The sequence below is a fragment of the Pseudorca crassidens genome, chromosome 8 (genome assembly GCF_039906515.1).
Source record: "Pseudorca crassidens isolate mPseCra1 chromosome 8, mPseCra1.hap1, whole genome shotgun sequence".
Lineage (NCBI taxonomy): Eukaryota > Metazoa > Chordata > Mammalia > Artiodactyla > Delphinidae > Pseudorca > Pseudorca crassidens.
The window spans coordinates 10,528,184-10,550,969 of NC_090303.1; the positions used below are offsets into that span (position 1 = coordinate 10,528,184).

Consider the following 22,786-nt stretch of genomic DNA (forward strand, 5'->3'; position numbering starts at 1 on the left):
GGAGGGAGGGGACTCCGGACTGGATATCAGGTTGACGTTTCGGTGTGGACTCCATGGGATTTTCACATCAGAGAGTGAGTCCTAATCACTTACAGAGATTCTTCAGGCCATGAGATCTTCCTGAGATGTCGTGCTGTGGGAACTAGGAGACATGAAGACAGCCTTTGCAGGCAAACAGCCATTTAAGAAGGCTCACTGTGCAGTACATCGGTGACACAAAGATTCTTTTTTTTTTTTTTTGCGGTACGCGGGCCTCTCACTGTTGCGGCCGCTCCCGTTGCCGAGCACAGGCTCCGGACGCACAGGCTCAGCGGCCATGGCTCACGGGCCCAGCCGCTCCGCGGCATGTGGGATCCTCCCGGACCGGGGCACGAACCCTCAACCACTGCACCACCAAGGAAGCCCGATTCGTATGTTTTTAATGATGGCAGTTCCAGGGAGCTAATGAAGCTGACGGGAACAATTCCTGTGCCCTATAGAGGTACACATATAAATAAGCCAATATGCCACTGGCTGCTGGACACATGCCCGTATAATCCCCCTATCTGTTTGGTGAAGCCTACTAGTTCAATGACTATTAAAACAGGAAAGCATGTGGACGCTAACGGGAAGATATATCTTCCTTATCTACACGAATGGAAACACTCACAGTCAGACTCGGGGCTTATTCAAGTCACGATTGTAGTGTTTGGAGAAGAACCTCCAGTCTTTTCTCATCCTACTATCTCAGCATCCTATCCACCATACCAGGCAACAGGGCCACCAAATACTTCCTACGAGCCAGGCACACCAGGTGGAATTTCCGCATACCCATCCAGATACCCTTCCAATCCCAGTGGTGACCCAGGCCGTCCTTACCCACCTGGCGGTCAGCATCCTGCCACCACAGGTTCCCAGTACCCTTCCCAGCCTCCTGTGACCATTGTTGGTCCCAGGAGGGATGGCACAATCAGCGAGGACACACTGTCCGAGCCTCTCTCATCTCAGCAGTCAGTGACAAACTGAGATGGCGGATGAAGGAGGAAATGGATCGTGCCCAGGCAGAGCTCAATGCCTCGAAACGAACAGAAGAAGACCTGAAAAAAGGTCCCCAGAAACTGGAAGAGATGGTTACCTGTTTAGATCAAGAAGTAGCTGGGGTTGAACTCAGAGCTGGGGTTGAACTCAGTTCTACTCTGGAGAAAATGGAAAATCGATCTGAAAACAATGATATTGATGAAGTTATCATTCCCACAGCCCCACTATACAAACAGATCCTAAATCTGTATGCAGAGGAAAATGCTATTGAAGACACTGTCTTTCACCTGGGAGAAGCCTTGGGGCGGGGAGTAATAGACCTGGACGTCTTCCTGAAGCATGTATGTCTTCTGTCCTGCAAACAGTTCCAGCTGAGGGCATTAATGCAGGAAGCAAGATACACTGCCAGTCTTAGTGACCTCTGCTGCCTCCTGTGATACCAGCTGGAGATTGAGCTCTTCTAAAGCATCCTTGTCTTCTCTTCCTTTCTCTTACATCAGTAGGTGCCCAGAATAAGTTATTGCAGTTTATCATTCAAGTGTAAAATATTTTGAATCAATAATATATTTTCTGTTTTCTTTTGGTAAAGACTGGCTTTTATTAATGCACTTTCTATCCTCTGTAAACTCTTTTTGTGCTGAATGTTGGGACTGACTATGCTAAATAAAATTTGTTGCATTAAAAAAAAAAAGTATGAGGCATTCACTTTCTCCACATCCTTGTCACTTGTTATTATAACACTTGTTATTATCTGTTGTTGTTTTTTTTAGCCGTACTAGTGGTTATGTAATTGGATCTCGTGGTTGATATTTTCATTTCCTTAATGATGTTGAGCATCTTTTCAGCAGCTATTCAAATTTTTGCCCGTTTGCTGCGCTATTTATTTTATTTTTACTAAGTTGTAAGAGTTCTTTTTATATTCCTATATAAACCTATATATAGGTCCTCCAATTTTGTTTCTCTTTTTCAGGACTGGCTATTCTGAGCATTTGCTTGTTCGCTTCTGCAAGAAAAACTGCTAGGATGTCATAGGATTTGTGTGGAAACTATAGGTCAGTTTGGGAAGAACTGTCATCTTAACAATATTGCTTATAATATCTTAACAATAGCTTAACAATTCTAATTCATGAACTTAAGCATCTCCCCATGTATTTTGATCTTAATTTCTCTCAACAGTGTTTATAATTTTTGGTGCATGTTTTATACTTTCTTTTTAAATTTTATTCCTAAGTATTTATTATAAATGGAATTGTTTTCTTAATTTCATTTAAGATTGTTTATTGCTAGTATGCAGAAATACAATTGAATGTTGTATATTGATCTATATCCTGCAATCTTGCTGAAGTTGTTTTTTAGTTCATGTCGGTTTGTGTGTGTGTATGGATTACTTAGGATTTCTGAGATCTGAGATCATATCATCTGAGATCTGAGATCTGAGATCATATCATCTGAGATCTGAGATCATATCTGAGATCATATCATCTGTGAATAAAGACGGTTTTACTTCTTCCTTTGCAATTTTAATGCCTTTTATTCCTTTTTTTGCCTTAATGCACAAGCTAGAACTTCCAATGTTGAATAAAAGTAGTGTGATTGGATGTCCTTGCCTTTTTCTGACCTTAGGAAGAAAATATATAGTCTTTCACATTTAAAGATGACACTAGCTATTCGTTTTTTATGAATGCCCTGTATCTAGCTGAAGAAGTTTTTTCCTATTCCTAGGTAGTCCAAAGTTTGTATCATAAATGGGTGTTGGATTTTGTCAAATGCTTTTTCTGTCTATATCATGGTTTTTGTCTTGTTAGTCTTCTGTACTAATTGATTTTCAGCTGTTAAATCAACCTTGAATTCCTGGAATGAATTCCATTTGATCATGTGTATAATCCTTTTCATACATTTCTTGATTTGGTTTGCCAATATTTTTTGAGGATTTTTGTAACTATATTCCCAAGGGATGTTGGTCTGAGTTTTCTTTTCTTGTGATGTCTCTGTCTGGCTTTGGTATCAGAGTAATAACTGGCCTCATAGAATGAGTTGGGAAGTATCCCCTCCTCTCCTATTTCCTGGAGGAGTTTGTAAAAATTCGCAGTATTTATAGTCTAAATGTTTGGTAGAATTCGACAATGAGGCCATCTGGGTCTAGGCTTTTCTTTGTGGGTAGATTTTTAGTTATTAATTGAATGCCTTGCGTCCTATACTACATTCCCTAGAATGCCCTTTCCAGTACCTTTCTGGCTACAGCATACTGCAAGGGATAGTCCCTTGTGACCGGAGGACGTAGGGAGGAAAATGCCATCTTGTAGCATACGTGCACCTTCTCTCCGTTATTCAATCAAATACATTGTAATTGCTGCTGTGAAGGGATCTTGTGGAAGTAATTAGCGTCAATTGACATTTAATCAAAAGGAAGATTATTATGGGTGGATCTGATTTAAGTAGTTGGAGGTCCTTTAAAGGAAGGTCTAGGTCTTCCCTGAGCTCAGAAACCCCAAGGAGTAGTATGGAAGGAAAATTGCAGAATCTTTGTACGTTTTGGGACCTCCACACTCACTTTGTTGGCGGTGGTCTGTTGATTTACCTCACTGGCATGAAGCAGCAGCTGGTCCTGCAACTGCTTCCCAATTGTTTTATGGCCTAGACATGGCCTTTCCTCAAGAAGAGTCCATGTGTGCTTGAGAGGAAAGTGTGTTCTCCTGTGGTTAGGGGAAGTGTTCTATAGAGGTCGGTTGGGTCAAGTTTGTCAAGAGTGTTGTACGAATCTTCTGCATCCTTGATTTTCTGTTTAGTTGCTCTATCCATTACTGAGAGAGGGGTACTGAAGTCTCCAAATCTTATTGCTGAATTGTTTTCTCTTGAATTCTGTGGGGTTTTACTTATTATATTTTGGGGTTTTGTTGTTAAGTGCATATATATTTATAACTATTCTGCCTTCCTGATGAATTTTCCCTTATGTGATTATAAAATGACCCTTTGTCTCAAGACCTATTTTGCCTGATAATTCTACATCCACTCCAACTGTCTCGTTGTTCTTTGCATGATATATCTTTTTTCCATACTTTTATTTTTAACCTGTTTGTGTCCTTGAATGTCAGTACATGTCTCTTATAGACAGCGTATAATCGGTTCTTATTAACTTGTCTACTATGACAGTTTCTGTCTTTTGCATGGTGTGTCTATCCACATTTAATGTTATTATTGGTATGATTGGATCTACATATTCCATTTGCTATTTGTTTTGTATATATCTCATGTCTTTTTTATTCTTTCTCCTTTATTACTTTCTTTCGTATTAAATATGTTTTCCTACAGTGCCTTTTAATTCTTTTAGTGAATTTTTTACTACAATGTTTGAGTTCTTTTCTTAATGATTGCTGCATGGATTTCAACATGTATCCTGATTTACGACAATTTAGTTCATATTAATAGCACCTTAATTCCAGTAAAATATAGAAACTTTTCTCCATCATTGCTTTATTCCCTTCCCCCATTTTATGCTATTATTGTCATCTATAGCATGTCTATATATGATATAAACTTAACAATACAGTGTTATTATAATTATTATTATTGTTACTATAATAATCTTATATTTTTTAAGTTTTTAAGGAAGAAGGAGAAATTGCATTTTAGAACCTCTTAAATTAACTTCCCACTACTCTTAATTTCTTCCTGTGGGTCCGTATGACGCTTTGGTTTCATTTCCTTGTTCCAGTTTATTTCCATTCCTTGTCTTCTCTTTTGTGCTATTATTGTCATAAATTTACATATTCATATAAGGCCAACAGAACAACTTTATAATTATTGTTTTGTGTAATTGTCTTTTAAATCAGTTTTAAATCAGAGATTTTTTTTTTTTTTTTGCGGTACGCGGGCCTCTCACTGTCGTGGCCTCTCCCTTTGTGGAGCACAGGCTCCGGACGCGCAGGCTCAGCGGCCATGGCTCACGGGCCCAGCCGCTCCGTGACATGTGGGATCTTCCCGGACCAGGACACGAACCCGTGTCCCCTGCATCGGCAGGCGGACTGTCAACCACTGTGCCACCAGGGAAGCCCTCCCACTATTTTTTAAACCGAGTTTCAGTAGACTTTCTTGAATTAATGCTTCTCAACTTGCTGTATGACTTTGGCCAATTTGACAGAAACCTTAAGGGATTATTTTTGACAATTTTGTCCAGTATTGTGTAGGCCTTGTGGGAGACAGGATTTGCCAAGCTGTTCATTCAGACCTTCTAGAAGTCTTGCCCCAGACAAGGATTCAGATTAGGAAATATTACAAAAAATATCCCCAATGAAAACAGAAGTCTGGGGAAATATCATAAGTATAAACAATAAGAAAACTCCTTTGTTATCCAAAAGCATAAACTTTTGTATTTTAATGTCTGACCCGTATAAGCAAGGTCCCATGAGCCTGTACTATAACCACAAAATGAAGCCTCGTTTTAATCATCAAATTATGATGGCATGAGCTTTCCCTGGCCTAACTGGGAGATATTTGCTCTCTTCAAAATTGTTCCCAACGACTTCGAGAGTTCTCCAGACACGTGTCCCACATCTGCTCAGGAGCCCACCCTTCAGGATTCCCCAAGGCTTCCTCTTCCCGCTTCACATCTAACATCCTATAAGATGACCACTCTTCTGGGTCTAACTGCCACCCATGGAAACCAGCTGAATGCTCCCTCAACGAGGGACGCAGCCCCCTGCTCAGTTCCTGCATCTGAATTGTGTGCAGACTTTTCCAGTTTCCCCCAGAACAACTGTGGCTCTTATCAAAGCTTTAAGAGAGCTTAATTGAGACGAAGTTGTATGAGTGACAGTTCTAAGCGAGTTGAGGTTCTAATTATGAACAGCAGAAACGGACTCCGACTGATTCAATAGTAAAAGGAATTCATCGAAAAGCTATTTAGCAGATTGGAATATGAACAGGAGCAAAGGGAGAGCGGAAGCATGGACCACGGACGGAACAGCCCTCAGGAAGCCCCCTGTACATGCTGATCTGTGGACAGTACAAATGGCACTGAGCCCCTGGCACCACCACCTACCTCCCTGACAGTGGCTGCAGTCACATCCTTCCGTTCCATGCATGCCCGCCAAGGATGCTCCTTTCACAGCTTTGACTCCATTTTCAAACATCTGACTGACCAGGGTAAGGTCACATACCCACTCAACAGCAGCCAGAGGCCTGGCTTTGGGGCTACAGGAGGGGGTGGCCCTTTGGAGCCCTCAGACCAAACCTGAGCCCAGAGCTCTTTTCCAGGACAGGCTACATCTTGCTCATCCTGTGTCCCTGTGCCTGACCCACAGCCTGTACTCAGTGTGCCCTTATTGAAATAAACTGAGAGATATTCATCCTCAGAAATAAAAAGCCCACACACCAATGGATATGCTACCTTTGATAAAAAGAAAGCAGATTTTTTTGTCATCGCCCCATCCGAGGACATGTTCCAGTTTCCATCTTGGCTTCTGCGTCTCAGCTACCGAAGACCCAGTGAGAACCACTCTCCCCATTGACATCATTCAACCACAGATTCAAGGAGAAGCGATGCTGTGAGGCGGGGGCTCTTTCCTGTGTCTGCAGAGATCAGTGCCAAAGAGGAGAGTCCTTGCCTTCTATACTAATCCCTCAAGGGACTCTGAACAGGCAGGGGGGAAGGGGCTAGTCCATGGCCACGCAGCACATTGTGCAGGAGCAGATGTCCAGACTCCTGAGGAAGGGAGAGATCCTTCCGTTACCTGGCTCTTCCTTATTCGGGGCATCCAAGTCTCCACCGGTCGAATGAGTACGCCGAGCTGGCCAGCAAGGTGGAGCCCTCCTGCAATTCCTCTGTCCAGTACTGGCTGTGCCGTCAGGAAGCCCTCTGACCCACCCACGTCTCACCCACAACACAGACTCCTCTTTGACCCCCCCAGGAAGGCTCTTGGGAGTAAAAGGAAAGATACATCTAGATGATAGTCCTTGAGAGAAGTCAGAGGTCCAGGAAACTGTCTGGCATGGCTTAAAAGCAGCTACAAGCAACGCTCTGTTCTCCTCCTGCTGAAAATAGCCTTCAGATGAGCATGTCCAGGAGGCTCTGTGACTTCTGTTCTCCAGCAACTCAAAAGATACCTTGAGGTTCCTGCCACCAAAATAGAGCCCTCTGTTGTCTCAGGAGCACATCTCCGAGGACTGCTGTGAGAGCTCCAGCAATCCTCCCTGGAGCTTTGAGGCTGCACGTAATCCTGATACTCTCAACCCCACGTAAATCCAGTCAAGGCTCTGCCTTCCTCTGCTGGTCCTTCTGAGATTGGAGCAGGTTACCAGGAACCAGGTGACGTGCATGCATCACCACGCATCCTGAAGGCATGGGGAAGGCTGGGCTGTCCTCCCTGTTTGATACATATGGAGACCAGGGTCAGGAGCATGACAGAGCAGGAATCATGGACTCAGAGGCTTTCACAGGGTTAGGGCTTCCCTGGACAGGATAGGCAGTGCCATCTCAACTCAGAATATTTCTTTTTCATTCATTCCTCATTCATTTATGAGTTCAAGAACGTGGACCTCACACCAAGCCTTATGCTGGAAGCAGGGAGGTAAATAAGACACAAAACCAGTCCCCGCATGGCTCAGTGTGGAGAGGCAGTGGTCCCACTAACAAACAGCTCCCCGCACGGTGGGGTCCAGGGACGGATGAGGCATGACCCTCCCGGGGGCACCAGGCTCTGCAGAAATTTCACCAGGAGCGAGGTGAGTGAAATAGCAAACCTCTGGCTGCAAGAAGAGCAGAGAACAAGGCCGGAAGGACTAACGGGACAGGACAGTGCAAGTTCCCCTGTGGTCAGCAGGTGGGGCTCAGTATGGGGGAGTGGAGGCAGGACAGCCAGCTCCCCCAACACCGCAAACAAACCCTGGGCACTGAACTAGGCTTCTGGAATCCTTCTTAGAAGTATACTTCAACGCCAGACTTTGAGTTACTGAGGCTACTACAGGTGTTGCTGGAAAGCGCTTCCAGATGAACAGAGCCAAGCAGAAGGTGGACGTTGTTTTCTCCCCTGCCATGTTGGACTGCTGAACCAGCCAGTACCTACTGTGGATGTGAAATTGGGAAAAAACAAGCACTGCATTCAAAGAAAGTAAACCGGGCTTCCCTGGTGACGCAGTGGTTGAGAGTCCGCCTGCCGATGCAGGGGACGCTGGTTCGTGCCCTGGTCCGGGAGGATCCCACATGCCGCGGAGCGGCTGGGCCCGTGAGCCATGGCCGCTGAGCCTGCGCGTCTGGAGCCTGTGCTCCGCAACGGGAGAGGCCACAGCAGTGAGAGGCCTGCGTACCACAAAAAAAAAAAAAAAAACGGCAAAGAGAGCAAACCACACTTGGCAGGATATTTATTTTCATTAGGATAACTCCTCATCATTCTAAGCAACTGTGATAGATACCATCTCAGCTTTAACAGATGTAATTTTGAGAATTAGCAGTGTGCTGTGGGGTAGAAGGAAAGGTATCTGGCATCTGGAGACAAGATTAAAGCTAATGTTCCACCCTAAGAGTCGACATTAACAGACTCAAAAATGTAATTCTTGTCTCCCAGTGTCTGGTAGCGAGCCACTGCACCTTATTGCATGTATTTTAAAATTCATTCAAGTGTGGAATAATTGATGATTAGAGAGCTGGCAGAAAGACTTGTGTGTAACTCAATTTGAGGGGCTTTTCACATGCTAGGGGACATAATAAAATAAATAATAAAGCAGCTACCAGATGACGAATCAGTTCGAGTGTCAATCCCACACCAGGAACAGAAGAGTCTAGAAGCACTGTGACCATTGCCTAGAGCAGCCCTATCACCCACAGCACCACCATCATGGCTCCCTTGACATGACGCCAAGATGACCATGACCACGTTAGCCCCAGTGCCGCCCAAACCACCGTGCTCACCCTCTGCACCATCATTATTCACGTCTCACTTTCTTCCTAACCTACTGACCTCTGAAATCGAGTGCCCTGGGGCTATCCTCAGACCTCCTGCTCTCTGTGTCCACCCTCCTGCAGTCCAGTGGCTTTGAACACCAGCAGTTTCAAGGCCAACTCCATGTGCACGCCATTCACTTGAAGTTTCTCAGACTCGACACCTCTGCTCAGTCTCCACACAGAAGTCTAAGACGCATCACAAGTGTAAGCATCCACCAGTTTTGGACTTCAGCCCCCCACCCCTGCTGCCTCCAGCCATTCTCATCTCAATAAATGGCACCTCAACTCTGACCTCTGTAACTGGCTGCGGAGATGGAAACCTGGTACCACATTTATTTACGCCAAGCGCAGCGCACCTAGACTTCACCCACAATGCCACATCTCACGGCCCAGCGCACCTGCTGAAACAACGTGATGCCTTCTTAACTCCCCTCCCTCTGCCTGTCCCCTCTTAATTCTGCACAGGAGCCAGCCTCCTTCTTCTAAACACACGTGAGATCTTGCCACTCCCAAACCCAAATTCTGTTAAAGGGCCTAACCAGATGCAAATGCAGCCCCCCTGCCCTCAGGTGGCACTGCTCTCCATTTTCCCGGAAGGACATGCCCGACCCCCAGCCTCCCACCCTCCCAACATGACAGACTGGCTTCTTCCGCGGAGACTTTGATCTCCTATTTGCTCTGGAAGCCGGGACCACTTCTCACTTCCTTCACCCATGTTCAACATCGCTCTACAAGAGGAGACTAAGATAAAATACCACGTCATCTGCTGTGCTTTGCCAGCCTACGCCGCTTTGTCTTTCTTCACAGCATCTTTCAGCCTGTTTGGTGTCTGGCTATCCCAATCAAAATGTCAAATCCACAGAGCAGAGGTTGGCCTGTTTTGCTTATTGCCGTCTTCCCACCCATTGCCATCCTGCCCCACGGCAGTCATGGAACGCGTGTTTATCGAGTGGATGAACAGATGGATGAGGAAGTGTGGAAATATCCCTAGTGTTCGTGATGTTGAAACATTAGTGTCTTCCATGTGGGGCATCTAGACCAGAAGGGGAGACACCAGGTCAGCACCACTAGAAGCGTCACAGACACAAAGAGAAGCACCAGCCCCTGTCTTAGGATCTGGGAGTCACCGTGAAATGGTGGCCAGTGGGCAAGTTCTCACTACATGTGTCCCCACTTCCAGGGAGGGTTTCTGCCAGTGACTGCTTTCAGGAGGTTATCCATAGAAAGGTTCTCCGGGGAGGGGAAGACATTAACGATGTCCAGATAATTCAAGGTAAGTATTAAAAATTAAAAATAGAAACATAATACAACATTTTCAATAACAGACTTGAAAACTAGCAAAGGAGGTCGCTATAGACCAGCCCCACGAGAACTTGAAATAAGGTAAGGCTGCCCTCAAAACCAAACTGCAAAATCAATCCACCACGTCTCAGAGATGTGCCAGGTCATCCTCAAAAGACACGGCGGGATGCAGATGACTTCAGCCAAAATGGATGTGGCACCTGCTATGTGCCTGGAGAGCTTCTAAGCACTTTGTGGTCCTGATGACAATCGTGTGACCTATTTTGCTGACGAAGGCACTGAGCCACAGGGGATGGGAGGGGGGCGGAGGGGAGACGGGGTAAATTGCTCGGCCACCGGCTGATATGCGGCAGGACAGGTGCACAGTGTAGGTGGTTGGTGCCTGAAACACCAGCCCTGGTGACTCCTGGCTGTGACCACCTTGTCTTATCTGAAAGGAGAGGGTGTGTGGTGTGTGTGTGTGTGTGTGAGTGGCTACGGTGGGGCGTTCTGGTGCCACGGAAGCTTAGAACAAGGGAAGTCACAGACATGACGCAGGCAAGGTGGGAGACCTTTACTCCTCTGATCCTCTTGGCAAAGCCGTCCCCCTTACAGCAGGGCAGTACCCTGGACTGACCCCATTAAATAGATGCAGGTTGTCTTACCTGATAGCGTGACAGTCAGGCCCCTATGAACCTCCCTTTCTTCTGGTGCCCATATGGGTCATGTGGGTGGGAATATTCTGGTCCGCACAAATGACATACATTAACAAATTGTCCTATAATTTACTCCTGCGTGTCAGTGGAGGTCATCAGCTTCCCTAAGCCAGGTCAGCAATGAGTGTGGCTGAGACCTCGGTGGATCCTTTCCCCACACACATCCATAAATTTCTAAGAATCCTCCTGGGAGGAAACGGATTCCGCTTCTGCTCTTACCCCAACTCCGTCCTTGAATACAAGACTGAAAAACACCTCCTGAATGAGAGACTCAACAGCCCCAACCAAAGCTTGTGTGCAGGTGCAGCAATTACATGGGGTTGGATACTTGGGAGGACTCGCGAGACCGCACAGTTTACTCACGAAAGGTGTGGATAAAGGTGAAGATTCCGGGGGAGGAAGGAAGCACAGGCAACCATAGAAAGATGCCGACCCCCAGGATCCTTTCTCAGTTGCAGAAGACATGTTTCACCTTCGAAACATGAACCACAAAGATACGTGTGAGATGTCTTGGAATTGGGGTCACGGCACAATTAACCTGGAGTAGGGTGCTGGCTGTAGCCATAGGGTCCTATCTTGGGTATAGAGCTGTGTACCTAAAGTGATGGAACCTGGGAATAAAGGGCTGTAATACCTGCCAACTGTGGGTTTTTACAGAGAGGTGAGAGAAAGAATGCCTCTCCCAGTCGAAAAAGCTGTCTTTCTGGCTTTGCCCACACCTCCTCTCTTGAATCTGTCCCCCTCACTCCACACCCCCTGTCCCCACCCTATTCCAGCCAACTTCACCTCTTACCTGGATCGTTGCAATTGTCCTCCACCCTGGGAGTCTCCACTCTGCACTGGTTCCCTGTGGTGGAGATTGGGGACTGACACATCACATTCATTCCAATTTTTTCCAGGCTGGCCATCCTCTTCCACAGAGGCTGGGGACAAAAAAAATTTGATTTCTCACACGTCTTTGCACCTGTTCCAGTTTCACCAATTAGACGCATCCATGCAAGATATTGAAAGCAGAAGAGGTAGGGACTGAGGACACGGGGAGGGGGAAGGGTAAGTTGGGATGAAGTGAGAGAGAGGCATGGACATATATACACTACCAAACGTAAAATAGCTAGCTAGTGGGAAGCAGCCGCATGGCACAGGGAGATCAGCTCGGTGCTTTGTGACCACCTACAGGGGTGGGATAGGGAGGATGAGAGGGAGATGTAAGAGGGAGGGGATATGGGGATATATGTATACGTATAGCTGATTCACTTAGTTTTATAGCAGAAACTACCACAACATTGTAAAGCAATTATACTCCAATAAAGATGTTTAAAAAAAAAAAAAAAAGAGGTAGGGGCCCTCCTGCCTCTGTTTCAGCTATTTCGGTTGGAAAAATGGGAGGTTTTTCTGCAGTCACATTCCAGTGTCTATTCCCCTGTGGGCATTTGGAGGCAGGGCTGTATATAGTGACAACAGTGGGTCCCGAATATTAGATCACAACTCAGGTATGTTTTTCCCAGGATGGAGTGCAGAATATGACAATAGAATCTAACTCGATTGTGAAAGTATGAACCAATCTCACTGAAGGGAGTGGGGAAGAGGTCCTGACCTCAGTAACTTTGGAAATGAGTGGAGTCTATACGACTCAAGGCAAAAAGAACAGTACATATATAAGCACTGCACGCTAGTTGGCAAAGTTATTTCTCATGGGAGTACGATTTTACAAGTCTGAAATCACTATGCATATATACTGGAAATGAAAACTTAACTAAATGGATAGAGGATGGTGAGAACCAGGTTTGTCACTGTTGGAGTTAGAAGTTCCAGAAAATCTAGGGAAGGTTAACGTGAACCATGTGGTATGGAGTAAAATTTGGATAGATAACTATGAACTTATGTCTACCCCAATATAGGTACAGATGGATGTGTGTGTGAGTGAGTGTGTGTGTGTGTGTGTGTGTGCACAGGTAAGTATACACACATATGTTTCCCAGCCCCATCTGCTGAGAAAGCCTAGAATCAATGATACTCCTGTAGCAATGAGCACACTCAACGCCCAGATCATGGTCTCTAAGAGCATTCTTCAGTAAAAGGAACCAGGGCTCCTTAAAGAAATGGCTTATTCTAGGACTGGGGCAGGAAATATTGACATATGAGATGATTCTGCAGTATCTTGTGTTATAAAAGATAAGAAAATGCTCAAAAAGCACCAAATGATAGCAGTACACAAAGTGACGTAGGAGCAAACCAAAGAGACTCCTAATGGCCAAAGCTGGAACAATTTGAGTAACAAAATAAGTAATGTAGAATTGGATTATAACACAAAGGATAGCATAAACATCCCTGGGTTGTTGCTGATGTAAATGATGGAATAGATGAGTAGACAGGAGGGAATGGACAGGGCTTCTTGCAGCAGAGGTCCAAGGTGTTTATTTCCCCCTCCACAAGGCGGTGCAGCATTGTTCCCCACCCCTCGAAGGGGGAGAGCACGTAGTAACTTCTTTATGAATAGCACAGTGTGGAAGGGCTGGGGGGCAGGGAGTAACTTCGCAGTGGGGGAACTGGCCAGCAGTACCCCCAATCCCTCTTCTAGTATTTATACTAGAGAAATGAAAGCCAGTGTCCTAATTTTTGTTTTAATTTGTATTTTATAATGATTAATGTTGTTTAGGATAGCCATATGCTTACTTGCAATCCATATATTGTCTTTGAAGTATCTATGTAAAAATTTTTTGCTTATTTTTTATCGGGTTGTCTCTTTTCTTGCCTTCTTTTTTTTTTTTAATTCTCTTTTTGTCTCTTTTCTTATACTGAGTTTTGAGAGCTCCTTCTACATTCTGGCTACAAGTTCTTTGTCAGACATAAATAATACTTTGGAAATACTTTCTCCCTGTCTGTGGCTGAGCCGTTCATTCTCTTAATGTCTCTCCGAGATCAGAAGTTTTAAATTTTCATGAAGCCCAATTTCTTAGTTTGTCTGGCCGCGGATCACACTTTGGTGTCATATCTAAGGATGCTTTGCTTCGCACAACGCCACAAACACTCATTTCTGGGTTGGCTTCTGTGCTTGATTCCTCTCCTCATTATGGTCCTATTTTCTGGCTTCTTTTCATGCCTGGTGATCTTGGATTAGATGCCAGCATTGTGTATCTTACCCCGTTGGGCTAGGGGAGTGAGGGGAGATTTGGGGTCGGCCTCCTTGTGTCCCCCAGTCCCTCACTCCTCACAGACACCAGGAGGAAGCATTCCAAGCCCTCCTAGGTCCCTGCCTCCCCTACTCTCCCTCTACTTTGCACTTGCCCATCTTGGCTGGGCAGGGCACATCCCCTGTAAGCAAAGATCATCTGTGCTTTCTCTCCTCTTGAGGCCACTAAAAGTGTCAGCCTGCCATCCCCAGCACCACTGGCCCCGGTGACCTGATGACCATTGAAAGATTTCCCCCCTTAACCCAGGCTTGGCTGTTGTCCTAATGAGAGGAGGGGTCTCCCTTGCTGCAGTGGGAAAGGGTGTGGGGGGGAGAGGAGGGAGCCTAGGAGAAGGGCAAGCTCTACCCCTGCAGGAACATGGAAGGCAGACACAGATGCTTTCTGTGATGAACTATCGCTTTTTTATTCTAAGATTTCTAAGAAGCAATATTTCCACCCTGAGAGCAGCAGTTTCCTTCAGAGACCCGTATGTGATCTGTGTGAGTCTCAGATTCTTCTCCTCAACCTCCACAGCATCAACCCCTGTGCCCACACCAGGCTGACTACACAGCCACCCTTCCCCACACCGGCGCAGGCCACAAAGCTTTTCCAACGTTGCCCTGATGGGGTGGGGTGCAAACCCCCCGACTTTCCCCTCTGGCAAGAGTAGACAGGCTGTGGGAGGAAGACTGAAACACAGTTAGGGCTCATGGCACAGGCAAAGGCAGGGTCAGGCTCGGAGCCCACAGGCTGGCCCCAGATCAGAGCCCCACCATCGTCACCACCACCAAGCTGAGGGCAGGAATGAGGGAGCCATGTGCCAGGAAGGGCACCAGTGTTTCGGTGGAAAACCCTCTCGGGTTGGAGTCTTTGACTCCTTTCCTTATTAGCTGGATCAGCCTGGGCAAAGGGCCAGGAAGTGACCTGGCAGAGGACGGGGCACCGGCATCCAGGTGCCTTCAGAGGGGCCACCCAGAAAGAGCAGGGTGATGTTCCAGGGAACCCAGGAGGGGCTGGGGCACAGGCTGGATGGGTCCCCAGTCCCTTCTTCACACTTAGTGCTGGTTTTTCATCCCTCCACCTCTCACCAGGAGACAGAGGGTTTCCTCTCCAGGGAAATGAAGCCAGACAGGATCCAGGTCTGGGGCACAAGAGGCAGGATAGCAGGAGGGGTGGGACGGGAGCAGGTGAGGAGTGAGACCAAAGGCCAAGCATTGTCTGCAAACCCTCCAAAGGGAGAGAGGTCCACACCCCTGGCCAGCTCCCCAAACTCCATCAAGTCCGGGCACCCTTGGAATACAGCCTTTCTGAGAACCGATATCCTCAAAGATAAGGTCTCCAGGTGGGGAGGAAAAGCCTGCCAGTAGCCAATCTCCACTAAGTAAGTGAACACAGCATTTCCCACCAGCTTTAGAGCACGCACGCTCAAATGGGAACCTAGCCTCCACAGCAGGCAAAAGGGAAACCTAGAGGAGATAGAGGCAGTGCAGGGGGATAGGATAGAAACCTAGAAAACAAAGTTTCTTTATCTTAGATAGCATTACCAACCAAAGAAATGAACGGGAAGGGCATTGCAGACAAGGGGATAAGCAGAAACACAAGATGCTAGTGAGAAAAACACAAAGCACTAAAATGTTCGTTGCCCTTTGCTTTGGTGTCAAAATGACTGGGAATTCATCCTAAGAAAATTATACCAAACTATGAAAAGCCCCCATGCTTCATGGCTAATAATCTTCAGCAATAGGAATCAATTTGAGTGGCAACAATAGAAGAAAAGTGAAGCGAATCACAGCCCACCCACGTGAAGAACTATCACGCAGCAAGCCAGCATGATCACTAAAGGACCAAGTAGTAATAACAAAGACATTTGTGATGCAATTACAGGAAATTGTATACAGTCGGCCCTTCATATCAGCAGGTTCTGCATCTGCAGATTCGACCAACCACGGATCAAAACTATTCAGAAAAAAATTCCGGAATGTTCCAAGAAGCAAAACTTGAATTTGCCAAGCTCTGGCAACTACTTACATAGCATTAACATTGTGTCGGTTATTGTCAGTAATCTAGAAATGACCTGAAGTATACGGAAGATGCGTGTAGGTTTTATGCAAATACTACACCATTTTATGTAAAGCATTTGGGCATTTCTGGACCTTGGTATCTGCGGAAGTCCTAGAACCAATCCCTCGTGGATTCCGAGGGACAACTACATGTGCTGTTTGCACATGTTTAAGACGAGTGCATTCCCAGGGGTAAAGGCTGGAAGAACATTGAAAAATGAACACGTGGCAAGATTGTACGTGAAGTTCATTAAATGAGGTTCTTGTCACATTGCTGATGACTCAGTAAATGAACCTTCTGAAAGCTGAAATGACCTAGCTGATTTTGTGTGTGTGTGTGTGTGTGTGTGTGTGTGTGGTAGTTTAGTGATAGTGTCCCCTGATGGAAGTGACTGCATAACGAGTTGCAATCACCCCTTGCTTCCCAGAGGACACACCCCCAGGCTGTGTAGACCAGGCTGCTGGAGGCGAAGGCTCTCAGCAAACTCACACTCCAGCAGATGGTTTCCCACACTGTGTTATATTTATTAACATTTAGCCCAGACTTAATTGACAATACTAAATGCTGGTTCTTTAAACATTCAGTTTCATTATTTGCAATGGTAATTTTGGTAAACACTTTCTATTCCAAAACTCTGTAGTGTGAAATTAAGTTTGTTGGTTAATTAATTGGAAGAATGTAGCAACTTCATTCTGCTTACAGATTGTGGCATTGAAATTAGTGGTCTGTAAAATTACTCACAGTACAGCAAAGTCAAAACAATAGAATAAATACACTTATCAGCTTTTAGAAACCAGCAAGCACTGAGTTGCCTGCAACAATGTTATTGGAGAATTAACACTCTGCCATGTTGGTTGGAGGATATTCTTGTTCTAATAACAAATTCCTCGCTTGCTTATTGCTTTGGGGTCACTATAGCACTCGAATTATCGTCCTGGACAATTTTTCTTACTAATGTTGCATTTGACAGAATGGAAGTTGGAGAGCCTCACCCTAATGGCAGTTGAAAGGAAAAGGTCTTATTCAGAGAGTGGCCTTCTAGCTGAAGGTAGTTACATTACATCAGTATTTTCTATCAGCTTGTTATAAATCTTCCAGTTACAAATTATAACGTGAACTACTTCGACCAAGGACATTTTAAATGGTTGACTTCAAAAGGTGATCACCAGCATATGTCTGACGGCCATTGGCAGGCCCAGAACATTACCAATTATAATAATGAGATGACTTTTTTTTCACCTATTGAATTGGCAAGGATTAAAAGCACGGATAATCCCAGTGTTAACACAGCGGGTGAGAAAGCATCTGACACACTCTTTGAGGAGTGGAAACTGATACAATATTTATGAAAGCAATTTGGTATCAAAATTATATCAAACAAGTATCACAAGCCTCTGTACGGCACCTCCCGAGAGATTCCACATCTGGAAATGTGGCCTTCAGGTGTGACTGTGGATGTGTTGAAAAGTGCGCACATGAGGGTTTGACTCACGGAGCTATTTACAGTAATGAATAGTCCAAATGATTAATTTTTCATTGATTCTGGCCAACATTATGGCGCTGATGAAATGCATTTACAATGTTCATTCAATGGGATGATTATGCAAAACGTGGAAATAACGTAGCAGAAGACAATATAACGATACAAAAACCTGTTCATCACATAGTGTCAAGTTGTAAAAGCTGCCTGTGTATCCTGCAGGGCAGCCCCCTTTCCTGAAAGCCATGTGTGTGGGTATTGAAAGTGACTCAGAGGTTTACAGGTGGGGCTTCAGGATGGGGCTAACAGGGGATTTTCTTCTTTTTGGTCATCCATATTTCTTCACTGGAGCACGAAATTGTTTAAGACACAGTCATCACCTGTTCTCCCAAGGAGTGTGGAAATGGCTTCGGCAAGGGCAGGAGAGCACCTCACCTCACTGCGCAACCCAGCCAGCACACAGAGGCATATTCAATGAGAAAGTGAGGCCAAGTTGCCTTCCCGGAAGGCTGTACTAGGTTTTCCCTGAATGCCCTGTGGCTTTGTCATGCTTGAAGCAAAGAGGAAATTAGAATAAGAAGAGGCTGGGGTCAGGGACTTCCCTGGTGATCCAGCAGTTAAGACTCAGGCTCCCAATGCAGGGGGCCTGGGGTGAATCCCTGGTCAGGGAACTAGATCTGGCATGCCACAGCTAAGATCCTGCACGTGGCAATGAAGAGCCCACGTGCCGAGACTAAGACCCAGGCAGCCAAATAAATAAATAGTAAAAAAGAGAAGGGGGTGGTCAGTTTGCACAGGACCCATAACGGACATCAGCAGATGCTATTGCCCCCAGATGGATGGAAATGTCCCAGTTTATCGTAATCCTTTCAGGCTTTCGTCTAAACATCAATTAGTATAATCTGCAAAAATACTGAATCACTATGCTGTAACTATGCCGTACACCTAAAACTATAACCAGGCAGGACTCTATGTGGCCTTCCCAACACAGGCCTTCCCCTTCCCATGGGGGGGCCTTCCCCACACCATGTTGTTGCCGAAAACCCAGCCTCTGTTCACCGGTGCCGAATAGAAATGGGGAGACAGAGCTTTGGAAGAAAAGAAAGGAGTATCTTTATCACTTTGCCAGGCAGCGGGCTCCTGCCTCAAAAAACTATGTGTCCCAACCCAGAGGGATTTGATGAGGAGTTTTATGACAATACTTCCTAAGGGTAGGGTTGCTGACAACATTAGGGCGTATGCAGGGGCTCAGGTCGCTGGTCTCCTAATCTTGATGAGCTTCTCTGGTTCCTTTAATCTTGCCTCAGGTGGTTTCTTATTTTTTCTTTTTTTTTTAATTTTTTAATTTTATTTTACTTATTTTTTTATACAGCAGGTTCTTATTAGTTATCCATTTTATACATATTAGTGTATATATGTCAATCCCAATCTCCCAATTCATCACAGCACCACCACCACCACCCTGCCACTTTCCCCACTTGGTGTCCATATGTTTGTTCTCTACATCTGTGTCTCTATTTCTGCCCCGCAAACTGGTTCATCTGTACCATTTTTCTAGGTTCCACATATGTGTGTTAATATACGATATATGTTTTTCTCTTTCTGACTTATTTCACTCTGTATGACAGTCTCTAGATCCACCCATGTCTCTACAAATGACCCAATTTCGTTCCTTTTTATGGCCGAGTAATATTCCATTGTACATGTGCACCACATCTTCTTTATCCATTCATCTGTCGATGGGCATTTAGGCTGCTTCCATGACCTGGCTATTGTAAATAGAGCTGCAATAAACATTGGGGTGCATGTGTCTTTTTGAATTATGGTTTTCTCAGGGTATATGCCCAGTAGTGGGATTGCTGGGTCATATGATAATTCTATTTTTAGTTTTTTAAGGAACTTCCATAAATGTTCTCCATAGTGGCTGTATCAATTTACATTCCCACCAAGAGTACAGGAGGGTTGCCTGTTCTCCACACCCTCTCCAGCATTTGTTGTTTGTAGATTTTCTGATGATGGCCATTCTAACCCGTGTGAGGTGATACCTCATTGTAGTTTTGATTTGCATTTCTCTAATGATTGTGATGTTGAGCAGCTTTACATGTGCTTCTTGGCCCTCTGTATGTCTTCTTCGGAGAAATGTCTATTTAGGGCTTCTGCCCATTTTTTGATTGGGTTGTTTGTTTTTTTAATATTGAGTTGCATGAGCTGTTTATATATTTTGGAGATTAATCTTTTGTCCATTGGTTCGTTTGCAAATATTTTCTCCCATTCTGAGGGTTGTCTTTTTGTCTTGTTTGTAGTTTCCTTTGCTTTGCAAAAGCTTTGAAGTTTCATCAGGTCCCATTTGTTTATTTTTGTTTTTATTTCCATTACTCTAAGAGGTGGATCAAAAAAGATCTTGCTGTGATTTATGTCAAAGAGTGTTCTTCCTACGTTTTCCTCTAAGAGTTTTATAGTGTCCGGTCTTACATTTAGGTCTCTAATCCATTTTGAGTTTATTTTTGGGTATGGTGTTAGGGAGTGATCTAATTTCATTCTTTTACATGTCGCTCTCCAGTTTTCCCAGCACCGCTTATTGAAGAGACTGTCTTTTCTCCATTGTATATTCTTGCCTCCTTTGTCTCAGGTGGTTTCCTGGCTGCTCCTCCCTTGATTAAGAGCTGTTCAAATCTGCCCCTTGGAACTCAGAGAATGTCATGAAGGCTGGAGTCTTGCCTATAAGAAATGGGGGACAAAAAGAGGCCTCCATGCCTGGGAGCCCCACAGGGCCCTCCTCAATTTCAATGTCCTCTGCCTGCCTCTTTCTTGTAGAAAAACTTTAGACTCCTGGGCCTTCCCCGAGTTCCAGAGAAGAAGTTTAATTAGAGAAGTGAGAAAATGCAGAGACAAAGAAAAACAGTCAATCAAGACAAAATAATAATAGTTTAGCCATTAAACAAAGTCAAGGACTTTAGTTCCTCCTCAGGGGCTGTAGATCATATTCTGAGCCATGTCCTTTGAGCTGTTTTGCAGATACTGAAACCCCCACCAGGTGGAAGAAGTTAACTATACACTGCCCACAAGCACATAGATCTCAGAGCTGTTGGAAACAGAAAATTGGTGATGTTAACTCTTGATTACCTCACCACCAACCAATCAGAAGAATGTCCACGAGCTGATCACACACCCCCTCACCCTGTCTTTAAAAACCTTTCCCTGAAAGCCATCGAGGAGTTTGGGTCTTTTAAGCACTAGCTGCTTGGACTCCTTGCTTGGTGGTGCAATAAATGTTACACTTTCCTTCACGATAACCCTGTGTCAGTAGATTGGCTTTACTGCACGTGGGCAAGTGGACTTGAGTTTGGCTGGGTAAAACAATAAACACCATATTGTAAATCAACTATACTTCAATGAAAAAAGAAAGAAAGAAATGACCTCTGTGGGAACAGGCAAACTTGTCTCTTCTTCTGGTCTGGGCACCTGTTCTGTGTTCTTTTATGAGATAGTTAGTCAGTCAGCCTAAGAGGAGGCAGAAGAGAGGCTCAGAAAAGCAAATTTCTTACACTCAGGAGACATGGCACACCACAAAGGGCCACAGGGAGCACTAGCTGGTCAGGAGGCAGAGGACAGGAGTGAGGGGAGGGCCAGCGCCAAAGCCTTTATTAAGGGTTCCTTTGGAAGGACAAAGCAGGGCAGGGTGGACAGCTTAGGACTGGTTAGTTTGAGCAATTCTGGTGGCTCTAAGCTATAGATGTGGTCCCTAGTTGCCTGGAACCTTGCCCTGGGGTGATTAAGGTGAAAGAATATTTTCTCCTGGAAGACCGAGGGGGTCTGCTCTGGACCGGTTAGTTTCCATCTCACAGAACTGCTCCTGGATGGGCTGTTTTCTATCTCTAAGCATTGGCTGACCCAGAAGAACCAGTCTCTCCCCAGCCAGAAGGTGTTTGTAAGATGTCAAAACATCATCATCAAAACATCATAATACACAGAAAAAAAATTTTTAATGTAAACAATACAGCACTAGAAATAATGCCAGATACAATAGAAGTTCCTAAACATAGTGTAATTCCAGTACGTATGAGGACACCTGACACCAGAACAAGGAAGCCCTCAGGTGCCCTTTGTACGGACCTCGAGTCTCCTCAGATGGAGCCTATACAGAACAGTAATTTTACAGCTGCAGAGACTGTGACTTTGGCAATCGGAACAAAATTAAATATAGGCTTTTAAATAACAAAGGTGAAACACTTGAGGACTATTTAAGGAATACTGCCCTTTCCAAAGGACATTGGCAGAAGTTGTCTGTGGGGACTAGATGCAGTGTTTGCCAAATAAAAATTGTCGGAATGCTCCCCTTGAACGTGAACTGGATGCCAGCCTCATACCAGAGAAAACTGGAGTGGGGCTGCTGTGGACTCTACCCCAAGGGGCGGCCAGAGGGATGACGGCCCCTATGGGATGAACCTCTGGGTGCAAGAGAAGCAGACAGAGACAGAGCTTCCTCTGCAGGATGGTGGCAGGTTGCCCAGCCTGGACCACGCATGCCTGCGCCTCCTCTGGCTGAAGCCCAGGCAATAGATTTCCTACCCCCTTCCTTCCTCTTCTCGTCTCCACCCCATCCCACCAGGGGTCAAAACTGTCATAGGCTGAGGGAAAGAGGCAGATACACAAGGAGAGAGGACAGAACTCAAGTCAGGAAGGGCAAGGAGACTCCACTCTAACTGGAGGTTGAGTGTGAATCGGGACCAGGCACTTCCATCACCAGTATGAGACACCGTGAGTGTCCAGCACAGTCCCCGAGAAGGACTAGCCCCACGCAGCCGTGCAGGGAAGGGAACCTGGGTTGTATCCACCTAGAACTGGGCAGGTCCCAAGAACCAACCCGGCCTCAGGACTGACACGCGTTTTCCTTGGCATCTGAAGTACAGCAGAGTGTGAGCCACTGGATAAGTGCACAGAAGCAGGTCCAATGGTTTTAGCTTAGTCCTTCTTTTTTACTTTAAGTAAATTAAAACAGTGCTTGTAAACCGAATCTATTCCACAAAGTGCCTCAATTTAAGTCCTGAGAGCTGATGTCCCCGTGGGTTATGTAAGATGAGAGCTGGGAAGAGCCCAGTGGGAGAGCTTAAGGCACAGGCGCTGC

At 45.4% G+C, this 22,786-nt stretch overlaps 1 pseudogene; it reads left to right on the top strand.

The window, feature by feature from the left end:
* Positions 1-345: 345 nt before the first annotated feature.
* Positions 346-1,708, top strand: LOC137229564 (tumor susceptibility gene 101 protein pseudogene; annotated as a pseudogene).
* Positions 1,709-22,786: the final 21,078 nt, after the last annotated feature.